Below are 26,090 nucleotides of genomic sequence, written 5' to 3'. Positions count from 1 at the left end.
ACCACAGCCAGAACAGACAAATGGTTTTTGTCCTGTACGAACTATCATGATTTTTCAGGTTGGTCTTTCCTTCAAACTTTGACCACATTGAGAACAGCCAAATTTTTTTTTTGTCTTTTGTGAATTCTAACTTGTTTGTTCAGAGTGCCCATCTGTTTCTGTCTTTTACTCTGGTTAGAACAGCAAAATGGTTTCCCCCTTGCTTGCCTCTCCTTTAGTTGCTCTGACTTTTCATGTGACCAGATGCTTTTCCATAACTACAACAATTAAATTGTTTCTCATCAGCTTCTCCTGTCAGTGTTCTGTGTGCAGATGAGCTGCTGGCTACAGGATCAGCCTCTGTGCTCTCATCACTTCGGCTTTGATGAAGTTGTGATGACACTGGTTTCTCAACATCCCAAAAATAGCGACCTGGCCTAGCGGGAATTGAGGTGTTTCGCACTTTCAATGTATTCAAGATTTCTATGATCTGTCCAGAGTACGAAGGGAATAGATGTAGCTTCCAGCCAGTGTCTCCACTCCTCCAGCACCTCCTTGACCGCCAGGAGCTCCCAGTTCCCCACATAGTCCATGAGCCAGTCATGAATTCTGACCTAATCGGTACCACTTAAGGGGACAAAATGACTTAGAATCTAACCACAGTATAACATGGCCTACACAAAAATGTATGATAGCCATCCCAGGGTGGTAGCTGTAGCCAGGTAGGGGTCAAAGAATTACACAGAGGTCAAACTTTAAAAATGCTCCAATCATGTTGAAAACTATATCACATTATTTGTCTGATCATAACAAAACAAGACGGGCAAACACCAGTGAAGAAAGTCTGACACTTTGCTCTACAACTGAAAATTGGTGAGTTAAAATAATAATGTTACAGCTTCCACACAGGTGGGAAAAAAAACAGCTGATTCTGTCCTTTTTAAAGGGTTTCTTGAGTTTATCTGAAGTTTGTCAAAACACAGAGAGCAGCAAATTTGTCATAACTGAGTGACTTTGTAGATTGGAGACAACAGCAGACAAAATCATCACCAGGAATTTAATTTCTGGCCGATGTGACATTTTGTCTTGTGGTTCAGTAACACATGGAGCCGTCCCAGGGTGGCAGCTGGAGCCAGGTAGAGGTCAACCAAGGATTACACAGGGGTCAACATTTAAAAATACTCCAATCAGATTGAAGCATAAACCACATTATTTGACTGATCAGAACAATTTGCACTTTAACAAATTTGGAGCAACTTTAACTTTTGAAACGTGTGTACTGAAGTTGACCTGTGTCACCTTTTCTGCCATTTTTAACCCATAACATTCTGTCATAAATAGTCTAAACTATATGTTTATAGAATCTTTATGATCAGAGAATTTATTCTCCTTAAACAGGACAGAAAACCTCCTCGACTCATGGACTGTTTCATCAACAAACACCAAATTTGGTGCTTTCAGACAAACTGATGGTTTCTTCACGAAAATCCTGTGCACCTTCATTTGTGGTGAAATGCTGCCCTCGTGTGTCCAATAAAGGTATTTACAATTATCAAGGCAAAGGTAGAAACATACTTTATTAATCTCGAAGGAAATTATGTGGTGGTCTGTTGCTCCCGTTCACACAAATAAAACATTAAAAGTGCATATAAAAGTAATAATAAATAATACAGCACAATAAAATTCAAGTTTAAAAAAAAGTAGGAGTTTAAGGTACTACATACATGGGACATTTCCAGCTCATCTAGTGTCCCGGCTGAACTGGCTGCATTACACAGCCTGAAAGGATTGCTCACTGTGCTTCTCTGGTGAGAGAAAACTGAGTTCAGTGGGTGGTTCTGATTGGAGAGGATCGCCCTGATCTTGGAGAGCGTCCTGTGCCCCACCACCTTGGCCACAGAGTCCAGACCACCTCCAACCAGAGCCCGCCGCCTTAATGAGCCATTTCAGCCGAAGAATGTCTTTTTCCTAGAAATGCCTCAACACACACCATAAAAAAAGGACACTGGAAACAATGGACTGATAAAACATGTACAGAAGGTTCAAACTGACACTAAAAGAAGCCAGTCTTCTAAGAAAATACATCCTGCTCTGCCCCTTCTTGTACAAAGCATCCATGTTTGCTGTCCAGCTCAGCCTATTGTCCAGCTGCAGCCCCAGGTACTTGTAGGTGGAAACCACCTCCACCTTCGATCCATCAATGATGGGCTGCAGAAAGGTTGGCCTCCGTCGGAGTTCGAACACCACCTCCTTTGTCTTTGTGGTGTACAGCAAGAGCTTATTCTGCTGACACCACCTCCCAAAAATCTTCCAAGCCCCTGTACTCCCCCTGCTCACCCTCCCTAATACATGCCACAATTGCAGTGTCATCAGCGAACTTCTGCATGTGGCATGTACCTGAGTTGTACTGAAAATCAGCAGTATAGAGGGTGAAGAGAAGGGGCGAAAGCACTGTGCTCTGAGGAGCTCCAGTACTGCAGATCAATGTGGAGGACCTACAGCTCCCAGCACGAACAAACTGGCCTGTTGGTTAAATAGCCAGAAATCCAGTGTACAAGGTGAACAGCCACAAATATGTTAAGTTTATCCCGCAGGGTGGTGGGATGGATTGTATTAAAAGCACTGGAAAAGTCAAAAAACATCATCCTCACAATCAGCGGTGTTGAATCAGAAATGCCGCTGATACAAGAAAAAATGTTGTTCACCTTTAAGACACTCCTCGTTCCACCTCCACCATCAACTTCTGTCACTGCTAATGGTTTGACCTCTGACCTTACAGGTATAGCAGCAGACATCATGAACCAGTTCTTGTTAAAGAACATGACACACCACAAATAAAATTCTTTACCAATGGCTGTAAATTTTGCAAGAGTCATTTTAGTGTTTACACGATTGTGTAAATAGACTTTTGAATGAAACCTGAAGTACCAACTGAAATGTTGACAGCAGTGTGTCAACTGTATCAGGGGACAGAAATTTGCTGGAAATACTTTTGATGGAAGTTGAGGTTCTTTTCCAAAAATGTAATGACAATCTAACTTTTCTTGAATGTTGTCTTGTTTTTCATCAGAAAAAATTAAATTCAGGAACATGCTCAATTTTGAGAGAATTAAATAGTTTTTCGTGGCCAAAAATAGATATTTTTCCCCAAATTCAAATTTCTATATTCTGCATTCAAGAACAGTTTTGATGAATCACACAAAAACATCAGAATTAGTTTATCAGAAAATGGAGGAAAATAAGCATTTTGGGTGAATTTTATTATTTTTCAAACTACACTCAACAAAAATATAAACACAACACTTTTGGTTTTGCTCCCATTTTGTATGAGATGAACTCAAAGATCTAAAACTTTTTCCACATACACAATATCACCATTTCCCTCAAATATTGTTCACAAACCAGTCTAAATCTGTGATAGTGAGCACTTCTCCTTTGCTGAGATAATCCATCCCACCTCACAGGTGTGCCATATCAAGATGCTGATTAGACAATGATTAGTGCACAGGTGTGCCTTAGACTGTCCACAATAAAAGGCCACTCTGAAAGGTGCAGTTTTATCACAGCACAATGCCACAGATGTCGCAAGATTTGAGGGAGCGTGCAATTGGCATGCTGACAGCAGGAATGTCAACCAGAGCTGTTGCTCGTGTATTGAATGTTCATTTCTCTACCATAAGCCGTCTCCAAAGGCGTTTCAGAGAATTTGGCAGTACATCCAACCAGCCTCACAACCGCAGACCACGTGTAACCACACCAGCCCAGGACCTCCACATCCAGCATGTTCACCGCCAAGATCGTCTGAGACCAGCCACTCGGACAGCTGCTGAAACAATTGGTTTGCATAACCAAAGAATTTCTGCACAAACTGTCAGAAACCGTCTCAGGGAAGCTCATCTGCATGCTCGTCGTCCTCATCGGGGTCTCGACCTGACTCCAGTTCATCATCGTAACCGACTTGAGTGGGCAAATGCTCACATTTGCTGGCGTTTGGCACGTTGGAGAGGTGTTCTCTTCACGGATGAATCCCGGTTCACACTGCCCAGGGCAGATGGCAGACAGCGTGTGTGGCGTCGTGTGGGTGAGCAGTTTTCTGATGTCAATGTTGTGGATCGAGTGGCCCATGGTGGCGGTGGGGTTATGGTATGGGCAGGCGTCTGTTATGGATGAAGAACACAGGTGCATTTTATTGATGGCATTTTGAATGCACAGAGATACCGTGACGAGATCCTGAGGCCGATTGTTGAGCCAACATCCAAGAACATCACCTCATGTTGCAGCAGGATAATGCACGGCCCCATGTTGCAAGGATCTGTACACAATTCTTGGAAGCTGAAAATGTCCCAGTTCTTGCATGGCCAGCATACTCACCGGACATGTCACCCACAGAGCATGTTTGGGATGCTCTAGACCGGCGTATACGACAGCGTGTACCAGTTCCTGCCAATATCCAGCAACTTCGCACAGCCATTGAAGAGGAGTGGACCAACATTCCACAGGCCACAATTGACAACCTGATCAACTCTATGCGAAGGAGATGTGTTGCACTGCATGAGGCAAATGCTGGTCACACCAGATACTGACTGGTATCCCCCCCCCCCCCAATAAAACAAAACTGCACCTTTCAGAGTGGCCTTTTATTGTGGACAGTCTAAAGCACACCTGTGCACTAATCATGGTGTCTAATCAGCATCTTGATATGGCACACCTGTGAGGTGGGATGGATTATCTCAGCAAAGGAGAAGTGCTCACTATCAAATCAAATCAATTTCATTTATATAGCGCCAAATCACAACAAACAGTTGCCCCAAGGCGCTTTATATTGCAAGGCAAAGCCATACAATAATTACGGAAAAACCCCAACTGTCAAAACGACCCCCTGTGAGCAAGCACTTGGCGACAGTGGGAAGGAAAAACTCCCTTTTAACAGGAAGAAACCTCCAGCAGAACCAGGCTCAGGGAGGGGCAGTCTTCTGCTGGGACTGGTTGGGGCTGAGGGAGAGAACCAGGAAAAAGACATGCTGTGGAGGGGAGCAGAGATCAATCACTAATGATTAAATGCAGAGTGGTGCATACAGAGCAAAAAGAGAAAGAAACACTCAGTGCATCATGGGAACCCCCCAGCAGTCTAAGTCTATAGCAGCATAACTAAGGGATGGTTCAGGGTCACAGATTTAGACTGGTTTGTGAACAATATTTGAGGGAAATGGTGATATTGTGTATGTGGAAAAAGTTTTAGATCTTTGAGTTTATCTCATACAAAATGGGAGCAAAACCAAAAGTGTTGCGTTTATATTTTGTTGAGTGTAGCTTATGGTTACAAATAAATTCAAAGTTCTGTGAGGAAGAATTGTACACAGAACTTAGATTAGGCAAAAGAAAAAAAATTCTGTGAATAAGTGAAAGAAAAAAAAAACATTTTGTATGAATTAAATTGTCAGCGCCCCTGCCCCATAAAGTCCAACTCATATCCAATTTCAACATGAAGACATTACAACATTCAGAGAACCAATAAAGTTTCCCAGCACGCAGCAGGACTCCTGACACAGATGCCATCTCATACCTCGACTACTGCAACACCTTGCTGACAGGTTAAACACCATGAACATCCAAACACATCACACCTTCACATTTTAGTCCCAATCTTCTGACACAGACACTTTTTTCTTGGATTTCTTTTTAATAGCGTGCAACGGGCCCCTGACCCAGGGTCTATAGTTGCACCCTAAACATTGCTGGCATTGTATTTGAGGGCTCTCAGAGATGGTGACCCTTCCCTTAATTTCTGGTAATGGCACCTTCTGGGCACTTGGGTGACCAGGGATTGCCTTGCGGTATTTTCTCAGGTATTTCTTGATAAGGCCTGTTGCCCGACAACTGCCATTATATCTACAGGTATTAAATAAATAAAAAAAGATCCCTCTTTTTTTTTTTTAAGTGGCCAAATCATAAGATGTTCACCATCAACCTTTTCATAGAAACTTTTGTGATCGCATCCAAGGATTTAAGGCAAAACAAAGTGGAAACAGTTAAGAAAACAGCAAGTTGTTCTCCTGCTGAACAAGATTATATTTCACTCGCTAACCATTGCTGCTTTTTTCTAATGCAGCATCATATTATAGAAAGACTTTAACTATTATTTAAATACTTCAGGATAAACACATTTTAAGGGCACAGCTTTTACTTCATTCAACATGAATTAAAATCTACTGGACTAAAGAAAAGAAACCTTTCACGAGCTTGTATTTGCTGCAGTTTTCACAAATCTACACACAGTAGCTTTAATCTGAACAGCAGAGCTGCACCAGACACTAACACCGTGACACAGAGTGTAAATGCAAACTCTTCTTTTCATTAACAGTTTTCCATTCAGGAAGTCCCCGCCCCCAAACCCCTTAAAGCTGGCGTGCCCAACCGGTTGATGCATGAAAAAATGTCACTGGACTCAGAGGATGTAGTGCTGCTATAACAGACTGATGCAGCAGGTGGCAGTAATGCACCAATAAGGATGCCGGCTGCCGTTAAACGCCAGAGAAGAGCTCTTTTTCTATGGTGGAGGATAAGAAACACAAAATTATCATTTTCATCCTGGATTATTTTTTCATTTATTCGCATGGCAAATCCATCTGTCTTTTCTGCAATGTAAATGTGGCTTTACTGAAGAAAGGGAATTTGGAGCGACATTTCAGATGATTCAAGTGTCCAGCCCCTCTCCAGGAGTTGGGTACCAGAGCCCAAGCTGTACGTGGAGGTGAGCCCGACTATCTCTAGTTGGTATCTCTCAACCTCCTGCACAAGCTCAGGCTCCTTCCCCCCAGCGAGGTGACATTCCACGTCCCAACAGCCAGGGGCTGTGAGCATGGACCGGGCCGCCGGGCCACCCACCCTCGACCGCCACCCAATCCTCTCCGCACCCGACCCCCATGGCCCCCTCTGCAGGTGGTGAACCCACAGTAGGGCGGGCCCACGTCGCTCTTTCGGGCTGAGGCTTGACCACCAGGCGCTCGCGCGTGAGCCCCAACCCCAGGCCTGGCTCCAGGGTGGCTGGGCGCTCCCTTAGAGATAGGGTGAGGAGCTCGGTCACTCGGGAGGAGCTTGGAGTCAAGCCGCTGCTCCTCCACTTCGAAAGGAGTCAGTTGAGGTGGCTCGGGCATCTTTTCCGGATGCCCCCTGGGCGCCTTGCTGGAGAGGTGTGCCGGGCACGTCCCATTGGGAGGAGGCCCCGGGAAAAACCCAGGACACGCTGGAGGGACTACATCTCTCGGCTGGCTTGGGAACGCCTTGGAGTTCCCCGGAGGAGCTGGGGAAGGTGTGTGTGGATCGGGAGGTCTGGGCGGCTTTGCTTGAGCTGCTGCCCCCGCGACCCGACTCCGGATAAAGCGGAAGAAAATGGATAGATGGATTTCAGACGATTCACAAGAAATACAATGCTAACTTCTAATGCTAACCTGGCTAAATCCCCTCTGTTCACTCAAAAAGCCCAGGAATTGAAAAGTCAGTGAGCAGCACAAATAAAATATGAAGAGTGATTAATGTGGTGAACAAGACTGCAGTGTTCTGTTTGGGCCAGGAGTCTCAGGACACATTTATTCTGTTCGCAGTTGAAGGAGACACACATCTGCTGCACACAGATATTAGGTGGCTCAGCAGAAGTAAATTTATGGAATGAACAAACCATGCTGAAAATGCACAGCTTTTGGATTTGAAAGAAAGTTTAAAAGCATATTACACGTGCTATCAAGCAGTATGCAACAGTGTGACCTGCAGAACTTTCCACACATGGACACAGAACTTAAGCACCAGGACACAGACTGGGCGGAGCCAAAGAGTGCACATTATGATGATCATATGCAGAGCATCATGTCAGACTTTGCCAGAAGTCCCACTAATGCTACGTTTACACATAACGACGACAAGTCACGAATGCCACAGTACACATTCTTGGCTGCTGATCACAAATGTGATTATTCGGGGCAGAGGCGTCAGGTGTCCTCAGGAACTGCTGCAACCTGTTACCACACGTTACGATTAATGGCACGTGTTGCTGGAGAATTATCAGGAACCATTACACACGGTCAAGAATAGTGTTCCGCGTTGTTGCGCGCTATTGCGCGTAACTGCACATCGTTAAGTTCTGTCACGTTGTGAGCGAGGTGAATTGTCTCCACACACACACACCCATATTCATCCAACCGAATTCAGATCGCTCCAGTATTTCAGAAGAACTTTGTGACTGCATGCGTAGTTGGGCTCTGTGTTATGGAGTGGCGCAGAGAGGAGGAGGACAGAGCCAGATGTGTGGCTTCATGCGGCTCTCGTCTTGAGCATTTTCCCCAAACATTAGGCGCATGAAGCAGGTGGAACACCTGCAAGAGCGCGCTGAAGAGCACTGAAATTAGTCTTTTAGCCAACTTGGTGTCAGCAATCAAACTGAATGTGGTGCAGCAGGATTTAATTGTGCACGCGCTTCTTCCTCCACCGGACTGGAGGAGGTGTAGAGATGTCTGGCTGCACGTGAGTCTCTTCTCACTCCTCTGGTTGCTCAGACTCGTTCTCCTGCTCATCGGTTACAACAGCAAGTGGAACACCTGCAGGAGCGTCCTGAGGAGCTTCAGCAGGAACTGTGGAACGACACTTGGAGCCGAGTTTAATTGTGCGCACGTGACAGAAAACTGATTCGTCGTGCGTGTAGTGAAATGTGACGCCGTTACAAGTTGGGTCAAAACTTGACAGTTTTTTTGTCACTTCGTAATAACGCGTGACAGTTTGGGCTCCAAGAACCATCACAGGAACCACTACGAACGTTGTCACGTTTTATTAAGGATCACTACTCATCAAGACCGATCAATACGTTCAGTTGCGACCTCGATGACGTGAGACGAAATGAGGGTGGTGTGTGACATTCGTGGAAGATTTTCTGACAGGCAAAAACATGCTCCACGAATATCAAGAATATCACGCACCAACATGCACTATTAAGAAACCTATTCAGATGCGTTAAGTCACGTTAAGAATGTCAGGAATGTGTCACGAATGACAGAAAAATGACATTCGTAACACGTCTTGGTTATGTATAAACGCACCTTAAGGTAGGGAACAACTTTTCCAACTTGAAGCCAGTCCCAGACCTACCTGTGGTTATTCTTTTCCACCATGCACATTTACTTCAATGATGCATTATTATTGTTAGAACCTGCCAGAAAATTGAGTTATTGTATTGGTACACAATACAGTAGTGTTCAGAATAATAGTAGTGCTATGTGAATAAAAAGTTTAATCCAGGTTTTGAGTATGTGTCTTATTGTTACATGGGAAACAAGTCAGAAATCCAACAAGACCAAGCATTCATGATATGCACACTCTTAAGGCTATGAAATCGGGCTATTACTAAAAAAAGTAGAAAAGGGGGTGTTCACAATAATAGTAGTGTGGGATTCAGTCAGTGAGTTCGTCAATTTTGTGGAACAAACAGGTGTGAATCAGGTGTCCCCTATGTAAGGATGAAGCCAGCACCTGTTGAACATGCTTTTCTCTTTGAAAGCCTGAGGAAAATGGGACGTTCAAGACACTGTTGAACAGTGTAGTTTGATTAAAAAGTTGATTGGAGAGGGGAAAACCTATACGCAGGTGCAAAACATTATAGGCTGTTCATCTACAATGATCTCCAATGCTTTAAAATGGACAACACAACCACAGACGTGTGGAAGAAAACAGAAAACATCCATCAAAATGGATAGAAGAATAACAAGAATGGAAAAGGCTCACCCATTGATCAGCTCCAGGATGACCAAAGACAGTCTGGAGTTACCTGTAAGTGCTGTGACAGAAGACACCTGTGTGAAGCTAATTTATTTGCAAGAATCCCCCACAAAGTCCCTCTGTTAAATAAAAGACATGTGCAGAAGAGGTTCCAATTTGCCAAAGAACACATCAACTGGCCTAAAGAGAAATGGAGGAATATTTTGTGTACTGATGAGTAAAATTGTTCTTTTTGGGTCCAAGGGCCGCAGACAGTTTGTGAGACGACCCCCAAACTCTGAATTCAAGCCACAGTTCACAGTGAAGACAGTGAAGTATAGTGGTGCAAGCATCATGATATGGGCATGTTTCTCCTACTATGGTCTTGGGCCTATATATCACATACCAGGTTTCATGGATCAGTTTGGATATGTCAAAATACTTGAAAAGGTCATGTTGCCTTATGCTGAAGAGGACATGCCCTTGAAATGTGCATTTCAACAAGACAATGACCTCAAGCACACTAGTAAACGAGCAAAATCCTGGTTCCAAACCAACAAAATTAATGCCTCGCAGATGTGAAGAAATCATGAAAAACTGTGGTTATAAGTAAATACTAGTGATTCACAGGATTGCTAAAAAAAAAGCAGTTTGAACATAATGGTTTTGAGTTTGTAGCATCAACAGCAGATGCTACTATTATTTTGAACACCCCCTTTTCTATTTTTTTTTTTTTTTTTTACTAATAGCCCAATTTTATAGCCTTAAGAGTGTGCATATCATGAATGCTTGGTCTTGTTGGATTTGTGAGAATCTACTGGTACCTTGTTTCCCATGTAACAATAAGAAATATACTCAAAACCTGGATTAATCTTTTTAGTCACATAGCACTACTATTATTCTGAACACTACTTTATGTTGTGGCTACTCTATGGCATCGATATGGCTTAGTAGATCCCGATACACTCAACTTTAAAAGTAGATCTTAGTACAAAAAAGGTTGGGCACCCCTGCCTTACAGGTCCACGTTTGCAGTAATTTGAAATAAATTTTTTGCATATAATAATCATCATCAGATTCTAATACTTTGAAACAAATAAGATATTATTATTAATTATTATTATGTAGGAGTGGTGGCCAAGTGATTAGTGCACTTTGTTTCAGTGCGCAAGATTCCTGGTTCAAACCCCACCCCTGTCCTTTATGAATCATGGCAAAGGCTATTCACCCAATCATTGGGCAGATAAGTATGTCTTACCTTATGTGCCAAACCGTGATCGTGTATTTGACACATTTTGTGCATCTAAACTACATTTTTTACACCACTTTTTAAAGGGTCTATTGCGGCGTGAAAAGCAGCGTATGTCTGAAACATTTAACGGCACTGTCTTTAATTACTGCGAAAACAAAAAAAACAGCAGTGGATGAAATCTTCATGAGCATTTTCAACAGAAGCCTGTTAACGACAAAACTTTTTATGAACAAAATGCTGCTTGTTGCCTGGAAGATGGTGTTTGTTTGACAAGTTCCCTGGGTGTGATGAGCCAAACAGAACTGTTTTAGATCATAGACCCTACGCGGGCTGGGAACCCTCCCACAGCCGGCGAGACATTATCTGCCCTTTTTCCCCCCGCGTTGTAACCGGAAGTGAACTTACAAGTGTGCTCATTGGTCGGTTGTGATTGGGGTATATGCTCCCGTATTAACTTTATTGAACCAACGGTTGGGCGTATAGCTCCTCCGATGAATTATCATGTGTCTGTTCAGGCTCCCCTTTAGTCCAAATCTTTGACTACACTCAGAACAGACAAATGTTTTTTGCCCTGTATGAATTATCATGTGAGCATTCAGATTGCCCTTTCGTGCAAATCTTTTACCACACTCAGAACAGACAAATGTTTTTTGCCCTGTATGAATTACCATGTGTGCATTCAAGTCGCCCTTTCGTCCAAATCTTTGACCACACTGAGAACAGACAAATGCTTTTTGTCCTGTATGAATTATCATGTGTTCATTCAGGTTGCCCTTTCGTCCAAATCTTTTACCACACTCAGAACAGACAAATGCTTTTTGTCCTGTATGAATCATCATGTGTTCATTCAGGCTGGTCATTCGTCCAAATCTTTGACCACACTCAGAACAGACAAATGCTTTTTGTCCTGTATGAATTATCATGTGTGTTTTCAGGTTGCTCTTCCGTCCAAATCTTCTTCCACACTCAGAACAGACAAATGCTTTTTGTCCTGTCTGAATTCTAATGTGTTTGTTCAGAGTGCCCTTCTGTTTCTGTCTTTTACTCTGATCAGAACAGCTAAATTGTTTTCTTTTTGCTTGACTCTCCTTTTCTTGCTCTGAATTGTTAACATGACCAGATGCTTTTACATATTGAGAGCCTTTAAACTGTTTGTCATCAGTGTTGCTTGAACTAACACTATAGATATTTTTTTGACAGTTAAAACTTGACTGATGTTTTCTGGTCTGTTTCCAGTCATCACTGTCATCTGTCTCAGTTCCTGAACTGTCTGAACTCCTGCCACTGGTATCTGGTTGTAAATGATTGTTTGGACCTGAGTTGCTGGCTGGTTGTGGTCCTTCATCATCCTCTCCATCAGTTTCTGCTGTCATTGTTCTGTGTACGGATGAGCTCCTGGCTACAGGCTCAGCCTCTGTGCTCTCATCACTTTGGCTTTGATGAAGCTGTGATGACTCTAGTTTTTCATCATTTTCGCTCTTCACAGGGATGGCAGTGAAACCAAACCTGGTGAGATCTGCCTCCTCCAGCTGCTGAAGCTGCTCTCCCTGCTGACTTATCCACAGCTTCTCTTCTTTAATGTCCACCTGGTCAACACTCAGATTCCATTCTTGGTGTTCAGGGAGAGTTTTTTCTTTAATCACCAACAACGGCTGCATGTCTGCAAAGAAACAAATTAGTAATAACTGTTAGAACAGCAGTCATTAAAATAAAGTATTAGAGTGGTGAGTTTGACCTGATGACAGTAAGTTGTTGCACTGATGGAACCGATAAAGTGGAAATGTACATCAGGATTTGTTTTACATTTCACAAATTTTACATCTCTTCCACAATTGTAAAGGGACCTTGACACTTGCATGAGTATGATTCCCGCACTGGCACGCAATCTGGTGCGTCAGTGAATAAACTTGTAAACTGTGCACAGCGGAAACCCAGTGTGCAAAGAAATCTTTGAAATGTTCAAAACTTCTGGCATGCATTTATTTTGTGAACATTACCTCACTGATTCGAATTCACTGTCACTGCCAATGTGCATCTGAACAATTATGAGATGTTACAACTATAATAAATGTAATTTTACAGATATATTATCAAACTCATAAGAAGGAATGAAAATGCAACTGTATTGCCAATCCATTACAATATGTATATTATAAATAATTACCTTTCACACCATTCCAAATGCATTCTCCACCGCAAAGCGCACGAGACAAACTGCAGGTACAAATAATTTTTCTGTGATTTTGAGAGTGATGAGAGATGGGTTAGGGTTCCAATAGTTCTGATAGCAAATGAGTCATGAGCTATGAAATGATTTTTTATATAACGTGGTGTCAAACAGGACAAAGCACGGCATCCAGCGGGACAAAGTGAGATGCACTGGCATGGCTAATTGCGCAGCAGTGCAGGGATCAAATTTGTGCAAGTGTCAAGATGGCTTAATGGTTTTTTATCTGGATTGCCACAAAATAGTATAGGATAGAACAGAATACTGCTGCTCAATTTTTGATGAAAACCAGGTTTGATCAGAGACATTCTGGCTTCCCTTTACTGGCTCCATGCACCTCGAAGAGCAGATTTCAAGGTTTTGTTGCCAACATAAAGCTCTAAATGGTCAAGAACTCAACTATCTTGCTGAACTTATGTGCATCCTCATTCCCTGTGCTCCTTGGATGCAGATTTGCTCTGTGTCCCAAGGGTAAAAAAAAAAAAAAAAGTCAGCAGAGTTGAGAGCCTTTTCTTGCTGTAATGCCCTGGTTCTTTGATGAAACTGTCCCGAAGAAAGGGCTCAGAAGTATATGCTTTAAATACAGAAAAGACACTTTATTGAAACCATGTGAAGTCAAACAGATCTGGGTTCTTAATGAACGTCGCTCACGCAAGAATTTGTTAAAGAAGAACAGCGAACACAAATATAGTGACTTTTTATAGAATGCAGGAGTCTTCTTCCCATTACAAAGGGTGGGCCTATTCTCACAACTGGTTCCTATTGGTGTCACACGGGCATGAGAATGGGCAAAGAAAAAAGGACCTTTGAAAATGGCCAGCAGTCCGGAGGCTGCCGTAGGCCCACAGCGGTCTACAGGGGCAATGTACCTGGTGTAGGCCCAGGGGACAAAGCCTCTGGACACTCTTAGGTTTTGAGCATGTTAGAGACATTTCGGGGCCACTGCAGAAACTGAATCTCATGAATTTCCATTATATAGTTTTTGTATGTTGGGGTAACAGGAATCTGTCTATGTAGACCTTCTTTCAGTGATACCTGCCTAATGCTATAGCATATGTACAGTGGGGCCATGAACTATTTAATAAGTCCCTGATTGTGCAAGTTCTCCTACTTAGAAAGAGGAGAGAGGTCTGTAATTTTCAACATAGGTACACTTCAACTGTGAGACAAAATGGGGGGGGGGGGGGGGGGGGGGGGGGGGGGGGTGGGGGGGGGGGGGGGGGGGAATCTAGGAAATCACATTGTTTTTTTTTAAAAAGAATTTGTAAATTATAGTGGAAAATAAGCATTTGGTCAATAACAAAAATTAATCTCAGTACTATGTAACATAATCTTTGTTGGTAATGACAGAGGTCAAACATTTCCTGTAAGTCTTCACCAGGTTTGCACACACTGTAGCTCGTATTTTGGTCCATTCCTCCATGCAGATCTCCTCTAGAGCAGTGATGTTTTGGGGCTGTCGCTGGGCAACACGAACTTTCAACTCCTTTTTAATTTTTTTTAACTGATCATTTTGGCCTTTTAGTTTTTTTTTAGTTTTTTTTTTAAACAGTGGAAGAAATCTTTTTATGCTGGTAAAATTTAACCTTTTATTAATGTTGTGACTTCATCCTTTGCGACATTTCTTTTGGCATTGTTGGCAGGATACCAGCTCTATTGTTTAAAAAAAATGGGAAAAGTTCAGCAGAGTGGTGTTAACTCTTCTAATGTTGCACACTGTCATGCCATGGTTCACGGGGGCTGCTTGGGTACCTAGATTCACTGGTGAAGAAACAAAATTTAAAGAATGAAGGGATGAGGTGGAATCCATGCTGAGGGCACAGGGACTGACTCAGCAACAACAGGCTGATTTTATTCTTGGTGTCTTAGAGGGAGAGGCCAAATATGAAATCCAACTTACAGAGACAAAAAAAAAAAAAAACTGGATTGAAGGTGCTGGATGTGCTAGAAAGACTGTCAAACCTACTTCTAAAGCTCAGCTGCAGGCTAGTTTTCACTTGTAGACAGCAAGCTAGTGAAAACATGAATGCCTTCATACTCAGATTGAGAGCGTCTTTCTGCAGATGGCAAGAACAAGAAGAAGGAAGAACAGAAGAAAGTGATGATCTGCTGCTTGTCCAACTGGTGGTCAGTCTCCAACCAGGACCAGTAAAGTAAGAACTAAATAGACAGATGAGGCGGGACCCACACATGACCTTTAATGATGTGTGTAAAGAAGTTCAGGCCCTCGAACAGGAGCTTCAAGAGGGAGAAGAGGCCACTCTGTCTCAAAGAGTTGCAGTTCCAGCCCCAAGGAATGTAGCACAGATACAAGTAGAGTTACAGCAGGAATTGTTGGGGGGGAAATGAGAGATAACGGAGCAGATGAAGGCCCTCTCTATCAACCTAATGGGGAGAAGTGAAAGCACAGTTATCTAAAGAAACTCCTATACTCCTTACCACTTTCCCTTCCAGCAGTCGCCCAGCTACATCACGGGCCCCTGAAAGGAGACGAAGAGCACACCCAGCAACACCTACCTATCAGTGGGATGCACAAGGCAGGCTGGTCTGCCTGCGTTGTTGCACAGCTGGACATGTTCAATACCATTGCCCCCAGGGTCCATTTAAATCTAAGAATTTTTATTCTCCCCTGCAGCTGAAGGCCAAGCAGTGGAAGTGGTCTGCTTTGAGAAGGAGCCCAGGTCACAACAGAGGTCTGCCCTTGTGGGTGAGTGTCATGAAATTCAGTAAGGTAGAGTAGTGTTCAGAATAACAGTAGTGCTGTGACTAAAAAGATTAATCCAGGTTTTGAGTATACGAGGTCTGTTAGAAAAGTATCAGACCTTTTTATTTTTGCAAAAACCTAATGGATTTGAATCACGTGTGCTTGCATGAGCATACCTTGAACCTCCGTGCGCATGCGTGAATTTTTTCATGCCTGTCGATTGCGTCATTTGCTGGCAAGCAGCCATTGTGTGAGGATGTGTGTAGTGCTCTCGGCAGATTTTCATTGCAAGGAAAATGACGGAACGACTGGAGCAGCGCCACATCAAATTTTGCCAGAAAGTGGGCGACAGCCAGGTGGAAACCATTCAGATGATTCAGATGGCTTTCGGTGACTTTTCAGTCGTGTGACTATCCGAGAAATTGTGGAAGAGGTGGGCATGTCACCGCATGTCCTGTGAGACTTCAACACGAAGGTGCTTTTGCTCCGCCATTAGAAGCTTCGGCATAAATTTCACCGCCACTCTTTTCATGGCCATATCTTCTGTCACAATGGAATGTGCCGAAAAAGTGCTGATGTCCACCTCTTCCACAATTTCTCGGATAGTCACATGACGGTCCCGCATCACCACAGCGTTAACTTTAGAAATGATCTAGTCATTTCAGCATGTTGATGGCCGACCGGAGCATGGCTCGCTCTCCACCGTTGTGCGGACGTCTTTAAACCGGTTGTACCGCTCCTTAATCTGTGTGATGCCCATAGCATCGTCACCGAAAGCCGTCTGAATCTTCCGAATGGTTTCCACCTGGCTGTCGCCGTTTCTGGCAAAATTTGATGCAGTCGCGCTGCTCCAGTCGTTTCGTCATTTTCCTTGCAATGAAAATCTGCCGAGAGCACTACACACGTCCTCACACAAAGGCTGCTTGCTAGCAAATGACGCAATCAACAGGCGTGAAAAAAGTCACGCATGCCCACGAAGGTTCAAGGTTTGCTCATGCGAGCACATGTGATTCAATCCATCAGGTTTTTGCAAAAAAAAAAAATAAAGTCATACTTTTCTATCAGACCTCGTATTCTTATTGTCACATGGGAAACAAGGTACCAACAGAGTCTCACAAATCCAACAAGACGAAGCATTCATGATATGCACACTCTTAAGGCTATGAAATTGGGCTATTAGTAAAAAAAAAAAGTAGAAAAGGGGGTGTTCACAATAATAGTAGCATCTGCTGTTGACGCTACAAACTCAAAACTATTATGCTCAAACTGCTTTTTAGCAATCCTGTGAATCACTAAACTAGTATTTAGTTGTATAACCACTGTTTTTCATGATTTCTTCACATCTGTGAGGCATTAATTTTGTTGGTTTGGAACCAACATTTTGCTTGGTTACTAGTGTGCTTGGGGTGATTGTCTTGTTGAAACACCCATTTCAAGGGCATGTCCTCTTCAGCATAAGGCAACATGACCTCTTCAAATATTTTGACATATCCAAACTGATCCATGATACCTGGTATGCGATATATAGGCCCAACACCATAGTAGGAGAAACATGCCCATATCATGACGCTTGCACCACCATGCTTCACTGTCTTCACTGTGAACTGTGGCTTATATTCAGAGTTTTGGGGTCGTCTCACAAGCTATCTGCGGCCCTTGGACCCAAAAAGAACAATTTTACTCTCATCAGTCCACAAAATATTCCTCCATTTCTCTTTAGGCCAGTTGATGTGTTCTTTGGCAAATTGTAACCTCTTCTGCACGTGTCTTTTATTAACAGAGGGACTTTCCGGGGGATTCTTGCGAATAAATTAGCTTCACACAGGTGTCTTCTAACTGTCACAGCACTTACAGGTAACTCCAGACTGTCTTTGATCATCCTGGAGCTGATCAATGGGTGAGCCTTTTCCATTCTGGTTATTCTTCTATCCATTTTGATGGGTGTTTTTCCATTTTCTTCCACACATCTGTTTTTCTCTCTCTCCATTTTAAAGCACTGGAGATCACTGTAGATGAACAGCCTATAATTTTTGCACCTGCGTGTAAGTTTCCCCTCTCCAATCAACTTTTTAATTAAACTACGCTGTTCCTCTGAACAATGTCTTGAACGTCCCATTTTCCTCAGGCTTTCAAAGAGAAAAGCATGTTCAACAGGTACTGGCTTCATCCTTACATAGGGGACACCTGATTCACACCTGTTTGTTCCACACAAATTGACGAACTCACTGACTGAATGCCACACTATTACTGTGAACACCCCTTTTCTACTTTTACTAACAGCCCAATTTCATAGCCTTACTGATTCACAGGATTGCAAAAAAAAAAAAAAAAAACAGTTTGAACATAATAGTTTGAGTTTGTAGCATCAACAGCAGATGCTACTATTATTGTGAACGCCCCTTTTCTACTTTTTTTTTTTTTTTTTTTTTAACTATAGCCCAATTTCATAGCCTTAAGAGTGTGCATATCATGAATGTTTGGTCTTGTTGGATTTGTGAGAATCTACTGAATCTACTGGTACCATTGGGTTCCCATGTAACAATAAGAAATATACTCAAAACCTGGATTAATCTTTTTAGTCACATAGCAGTACTATTATTCTGAACACTATTGTATTGTGTACCAATACAGTAGTACCAATATCTTATATACTTGTATCGATAAATGGCTGTGAAATACCTTTTGTGCTTGACATGGATCCCAGCTTACATTCCTGAGTGAAAGCCTGTATAGAGGTATCTTCAAGGACCTGCTTGGAAAGTGCTGATGAAATCTCATGGCTGGACCTGCTGCTGCCAATAGTCTTGAAATTCCCTATATTGATTATGCCCTGGTGGATTGTATGGTAGGAAGCGTACAGGTTTTTGGTAAAGGTATTGTTGTTAATAATGACTGCCTTGGCCCAAACAAGGGAATTTTGGGAATGAACATCATGAAACCTGTCTGGCATGCTCTTGCACAGGGTAACCACCTAGGGCTTACTGCTTTTAAAACAACAATGCTTCCAGCTGTAGGACATGTGTGGTCCCATGCCTTTGTAGAGTGCCAGCCAATTGCCACAATGTCACCTCCTCCTCCCTAACAAGGAATAGCCAAACTGCCACAACAACAGCCAGTTATCATACCACCTCAATCAGAAATGATTTTATGGCTACAGGTATCTCAAATTGCCCCAAAGAAATAATGTAATGTTATGGTTGAACCCTTCCCTGAAAGTGAGTGACACACAGAGTGGTGTGTGAGCAGCACCCTGGCTGACCTGAAGGAAAGAAGGAAGAGTACCTTGTAGAGTCTGTAACCCCAATCATTACCCAGTGGAGGTTGCGCAGCGCTGACCGTTGGCCTAGGTAACAGAGGTTGCTGCCACAGACATACAAAGACAGCGAGAGGTGGTTCTGAGCAGAGTGGCACCTGACGCAGTAGAAGTGTCAGTAAGACAGATAGGGGTGGAGGAGGGTATAACCAAGGGGGAATCTCATTCTGTCTTGTGTTTACAGGGGAATGGCCTTAATGGTGACTAGCAGGGGGTGATGATGGGTCTGTTAAAGAGATGGACAAAGGTGTTTTCTAGCCATGACGAAGCTTTTGTCCAGTCTAGTGTTGTCAAGCACCAGATACCAACAGGTTCAGCTCCCCCAAGCTGAAAGAGATATCGCCCTGCTCCCCCAAATTTGTATGCTGAACGACAAGCCTTACTGCAGAACATGTTGGGCACTGGTGTGGTGAGAGAGAGCTCGAGCCCGTGGGTGGCCCCCATTGTGCTGGTGAAGAAGAAGGACGGGACTTGGAGGTTCCATGTGGACTACACAAAGTTGAACACTCTTACGCACAAAGATGCTTATCCATTACCCCCGCACTGAGGAGTCACTAACCAACCTGAGGGCACCAAATGGTAACTCCACCCTGGACCTGGCCCAGTTGATATTGGCAGTTAGAAATGGATCCTGCTGATCGGAGTAGACTGCTTTTACAAGTTTGAAAGAATGCCATTCGGCTTGTGCAATGCTCCAGCACCTTTCAGAGGCTAATGCAGCATTGCCTGGGAAACCTGGTAAATTTACTGATTTAATTTGGATGGTGTGGTTTTTTCCTCCTGTTTTGATAGCCACATCTGCCATCTGGAGGAAGTGTTTGAGAGGCTCTACCAACATAGATTGGAAGATTGAAACTTCAATCCAAAAAAATGTCATCTGTTCCAGAGAAAGGTGATTATCTGGGGCATGTTATTCGTGAGCAGGCGGTAGCTACTGATCCAGTAAAGACTGTTGCTGTGAGAGACTGGCCAGCAGCCCAGAACATCAAGCAGGTAAATCATTTCTTGGTTTTGCTGGCTACCATATACATTTACACCTGCAATTTCTAATATCACCATCCCCTTAAATGCCCTGACTCATGGTACTGCATCATCAACAAAGAAGACAGCTCCTATAGACTGGTCCCGGAGCGCCACAAGCTTTTGACAGGTTAAAAGAGGCTTTGATGAATGCACCCCTCCTTGCTTATGCTGACTTCTCTCTCCCTTTCAGGCTCTACATTGATGCCAGCTTTGAAGGTTAAGGGCAGTGCTGGCACAGGTGCAGGACAGGAAAGAGAGGGTCACTGCTTACGCCAGCTGCAGTCTCCACCCCACAGAAAGAAATGACCAGAACTACAGCTCTTAAATTGGAGCCGTTGGCTCTTAAGTGGGCTGTTACAAAGGCGTTTGAAAATATCTTATTGAATAGGAATTCACTGTCTTACTGATAATCCATTGGTACAATCCTGGAGACTGCAAGGTTGGGGGCAGTGAACAACACTGGCTGCTCAACTGGCTAACTTCAGATACACCATCAAAAATCGACCGGGTACTTTAAACAGAAATGCAGATGCTCTGTCTAGATTGCCAGACCATACTGAGCCAGCCAACCTAGTGTCAAGCTAGTGACGCCGACCTCATCCAGATCCGGCAGTGGAAGGGTCAACAAGCCGCCCCCCCCCCCCCCCCCCCCGGGATGCGGGTCTTCATCTCTGTATTTGAAGCAGCTGATAAGAGAATGGACAAAATTGTACTGTGTGGATGGTGTACTGAAACATTCACATATGTCAAGAGGCTCTGACCAGCGACTGCTCCAAGTGATTATGCCAAAGCCGGAAACAAAAGGGATTTGGAAAGACTATCATGAGGGAATGGGACACCCCAATAGTGAACAGACCCTGGCAGCTCGGAGGCAATGTTGCTATTGGCCGAGGATGATGCAGGACATGAAGGGGTGGACTGAAACTTGCCCCCAGTGCGTGTGTGCAAAGGCTGGTCCTGAAGTGAGAGCACCATTATTATCTATTTCCACCTCATATCCTTTTGAAGTTGTTGGGGTGGATTACCTCTCTTTGGGCCGCCCTGGGGCTCAATACCCGTACATCCTCATAATGACTGATGTTTTTTCAAAGTATTCCCTTGCAGTCCCTACCAAAGACCAATCTACCAATACTATGGCCAGAGCCCTGTACTCCAATCTTATTCAGATCTTCGGCTGACCAGTACAGATTTTGTCGGACGGGGGTGCCACATTTGAATCACTACTGGTGAGTGACCTTTGCCAGCTCTATGGTTGCCAGAAGAGCTGAAAGACTGGGTACCACCCGCAGGGAAATGGGGCCTGTGAGCGATTTAACCAAACCCTGTTGAGGTTCCTGAACTGTGTCTGAGAAAGACCAAGCCCACTGTCCAGAGCAGCTGCCTGCAGGCTTACAATAATACCACTCACAGTACAACAGCGATGACTCCACATTTCTTGGTTTTTGGGAGACACGCTCGCCTCCCAGTAGATTGGGCCACTGGCCTGAGTCCTCCACCCGAGCCTCAAACATTACAAGGGTGTGTAAGAAGACACCAGCAGGCCCTAAGTCAAGCCTACGAAACAGCAAATGAACATTCTCTGAAACAACAAGATAGAGACCAAGGATGCCATAACAGACAGCCGAGAAGGTTAGTACTGGCGCCAGGTGAGCGTGTGCTGGTTCGTAATTTCCGGAGGAGAGCTAACGGGAAATTGGCTCCTAGATGGACCCCTGAGCTGTTTGTTGTGGTCAAATAACTGCAGGAAGACCACCTAGTCTATGTTATTTGCCTAGAAGGGAAAGAAGAGCTGACACGAAATATACATCATAATAACCTCAGAACCTGGCCATTAAATTTGTTACAGGACCACTAGTAAAAAAAATGAACCGAAGCCTCAACAGGTCGACCAGCCCACAAATCTGCCCCCCTCCTACTTGGTGGCTTCCTGGCCTGATCATCAGTGCCACCCATCCATCAATGGTATCTGCACTGGATCCAGCTTTGGCTGAACCACCTGATCCTCCTAGAGCACCAGCAGCATTCAGTAGTGAGCCCCGGCACTCGCAACGAGCCAATTTTGGCATTGCACCTAGTAAATATGGTTATGAGTGAGTGGTCGGGACGACCACTATTAAAGAAGGAGGGAAAATATCACGGAACCAGTTTTTTTGTGTTTTTTTTTATTGTTAGATTGTGGACAGCACAGTGGCTTAGTGGTTAGCACTGTTGCCTCACAATGATAAGGTCATGGGTTCAATTCCCAATTTCCTCCAGGTGCTCCGGTTTCCTCCCACATCCAAAGACATGTAGGTTAGGTGGACTGGAAACTTTCAAATTGTCCCTAGGTGTGCGACATGGTGTGAATGTGTTTGTCTGTTTGTGGCTGTGTGACAGACTGGCGTCCTGTCCTGGGTGTAACCCGTCTCGTGCTCTATAACTGCTGGGATAGGCTCCAGTCCCCCACGACCCTTGATTGGACTAAGCGGTTGACGATGAGTGTGTGTATTTGCTGTGGTTTTATTTGAGCAATTTTATGTTATTTTAAATAGCGTGGGGTTTTATTTCCAGCTTATTGATTTTAGTATGGACTTTATAATCAGGTACCGTAAATAACTCAGCTGGGACTGCTGGACTGCACGAGGACACTATGCTGATTGGGGGAGACACACAGGTGTGCCAGATAACATTGGATTGCGCTTTTAGTTTAGTAAAATCTTATTTTATTCTTTTAAAATTTTCTGATCATCTGGCCTTTTAGTTTTTTGTTTTAAACAATGGAAGAAACCTTTTTATGTTGGTAAAAACTGAACCTTTTATTTGTATTGTGACTTCATCTTTCACAACATGTTCTCCTGCTCACACATCCCTTTCTGTGTGCCTATGTGTGCGCGTGTGACAAATAAATTCTAGGAGCAAAGATAATTATCGTCTGCTCAAACCAGAGCTGCTCTTACCCATGTACAACAGGGTACTGATGTTGAACTTCTACTGCCAAGATTTGGATGAAAACAGATCAAACCCTTATGTTCAAGAATACACTCTTGTGTATTCTTGAACATAAGGGGTTGAAAACTAAGGGTTTGAAACATAAGGGAGTCGAGAACATTGATGGTGGGGACGTCACTTCCTTCAGTAAGAAATTAAGAGATTTTACAAAATATGGAGAAGTTTTACATGCATCTTATCAAAAATCCTTCTTGTCCTGTTGTGTAAGTATGACAGAATCACTGGAGGAATACTCGATGAGGAAAATATTTGATGGGCTACAACATGTATAAAGTATCAGTAACACAAAACAAAGCGGAGTGAACAAAGCGGTTCTGTAGAAGAGATTTAGAGGATTAAAAACAGCATCCAGCCCTTTAGGCCAGAGATTTTTTATTTATTTGGGTTTACAGACATTTCCAATCAAAATTTTGTGTCAGGATTCGAATAAAAATAAATTTAAGTTTCTCCTGTGTTTGGACACAGGTATTTCGCAAATTCAAACTTACTCAAAATAGGAGGGTCAAAAGCTGCAAAAGAGGACCTTCATCTGGTCCAGAGAATACAGCATAACATCACCTGCTTCTAAATAAAAGGATCTTTAAACAGCAACTATTTTGTTAATTTTGAAAAAGCTGTTTCATTTTATGTTTTAACAATAAATGAATGGATCATTAAAAATGTCCATGAAATCAAAGTCAAAAGGCATTTGCACAGTATAAGCTCTCCCCTTATTGTGCATAATTTTAAAACATTCACATTTTAGAAATTATTCTGTCCGGATCACAACATTAAAGGGCAATCACAAATTTTGATGAAAATTACAAGTAGGGCTGTCACGATTACAATTTCTGGAGACGATTAATTGTCAGCAATAATTGCGATTGACATAATATTGTCTATTTTTTTTCCCTTCTTTATATTCGACTATCGTAGTATAATTACACAACTATGCAAGAATGTTTGGCTTCTCTGAGAGGAGAACTGGGAAGAAAGCAACATTTTATTTTTATCTTCATTTTACCATAGAGTCCCAACTTTTCTGATTTGTGGTTGTTCTATTGCATTCTGAAAAGTGTGTAAGAAAAGTGTGAACATTTTATGTGTTTAAAACTTTGTGGAGCAAACGCAAACACCAAACTCTTATAAGAGGAAAAATACCTGGTCATGTGCAGGAAAACTGATATAAACTTAACAGAACAATGCAGGCTGATTTGACTCCCCATATTTTTTTTTTTTGGCATAAATAATCAGAATACAATAAGAAGGCAACTCACTTTGAAATAATTAAAACATATAGCTGCAGCTTATAACTGAAAAATAAATCGAATAAATAAATTAGCAGCTTGTATTTTTATTCTGACTCCAGTTCATTTTAGTGTGATGAAGTCATCCTTTTTTTTCCTCATCAGTCACGTTTTGTGCTTGAACACTACATTAAGCTCAAGATTGAACAAATACATACCTTTGGAAAATAAACAGCTGTTAAAGTTCAGCTTTTTGTGATCGGTGCCTCTGAACATCACTGCACAGCTTTTCTGTAATTTTTGCTCAGTTCATTTATATATTCAAATTTTTTAAAGGATATTTGACCATTTATTTCATCTCATGATCTCATAAATTCAGTATACGACGCACACATGGTGTGAACAGGACGGTGCCGTCAGAACCACACCAGTAGAGAAAGTACAGAGAGTAAAGGCAGCTCCACAGTTTGGTTTTGTTTTTTTATATATATATGTTCACTCGGGTTAAAATCTTCTCTCTCTGCTCCGCGCTCGCTGTCTCACGTGATGGCTCACAGCAGAACGTAATGTCTCGTGCCTCTGTTCAGGAATCTCGTTCCCTCGCAGTCTGCAGCGAGTTGACTCCCCGCGCGCGCACACGCACACCCCTTCGGTAAACTGCGCATTTTAAAAGGCTTTGAACAAGACGGCTGCTGTTTTAATCGGCCTTCTTACTCAAAAGACTTAAATAAAATAAACGACTCGTCGACTACTAAGTTAGTTGTTAACGATATCAATCGTCGATGTAGTCGTGACTAGTCGAGCCAGCCCTACAAAACCGAAATGCATCCACAGCGTGCTGGCTTTGGAACCAAACCTCCTCAGCTCCATGTATTACCAGCCTCGCTAACCATCCGACCAAGACGAGGGGAAACGAGTGAGTGAGGCAGCGTGCGGCTGCTGCTGCACGATGACGTCAGATTCCGAGTCGTTTATGCAACTTTGTTGATAAAATAAATAATTCACGGTAATAGCGAATATGAAAAATAATCGCGATTGGCAAATATTGTAATAACTGTGACTGTCCTAATTACAAGTTAAAATAAAAAAAAATTCATCATGAGGTTTATGTCACAGAAATCCTACTTTACAATCACACTGCAGTCATTGTTAAATTATCTCCTGTTGCACTTATAATAAACATTTGTACGTGTAACGTAGGGCACCACGAGGTGTCACCCTCCCCCTGAGTATTTTCCTATAAAAAAAAGAAAGTAGTAGATTTGCCATGGAGATGCCAGTTTCCGGTGGGGTGGCCAGAGTGTTTGCTGGGCCCACATGTGGAAAAGGTTGACTGGACAATTTGGTAAATATGATTTTAACTTCTTGTGTTTTTATGGTGTGTTCTAAACTTTCTTTAACAGTAATCAGAAATTTTGAGGTAAAAAAAAAAAAAAAAAACATTTACAAGGATTTTTCTTCAGAAAACTGCTCTATAAATGAGCAGTCCTGTGACACGTTTCTGTTTTGTACAGATCAGTGGTTTCTGCCAATAGTCTTCCGTGTTTTGGCTCGACACGCCGTTCCTATTGGACAGCGTGAAGCTACGTCACAGCTCAGAGCGGCAAAAGTTGGATTGGGTTGAACTTTGACCGTGTCAG

At 43.0% G+C, this 26,090-nt stretch overlaps 1 long non-coding RNA gene across 1 annotated transcript; it reads left to right on the top strand.

The window, feature by feature from the left end:
- The first annotated feature begins 11,048 nt into the window (after positions 1-11,048).
- Positions 11,049-12,108, top strand: LOC117505674. Its single transcript, XR_004559214.1, has 2 exons — positions 11,049-11,726; positions 11,991-12,108. It is a non-coding gene; the product is annotated as an uncharacterized LOC117505674 (long non-coding RNA).
- The last annotated feature ends 13,982 nt before the right edge of the window (positions 12,109-26,090 follow it).

This window comes from Thalassophryne amazonica, unplaced genomic scaffold (genome assembly GCF_902500255.1).
Source record: "Thalassophryne amazonica unplaced genomic scaffold, fThaAma1.1, whole genome shotgun sequence".
NCBI lineage: Eukaryota > Metazoa > Chordata > Actinopteri > Batrachoidiformes > Batrachoididae > Thalassophryne > Thalassophryne amazonica.
This window is presented reverse-complemented; position numbering and strand designations above follow the sequence as displayed.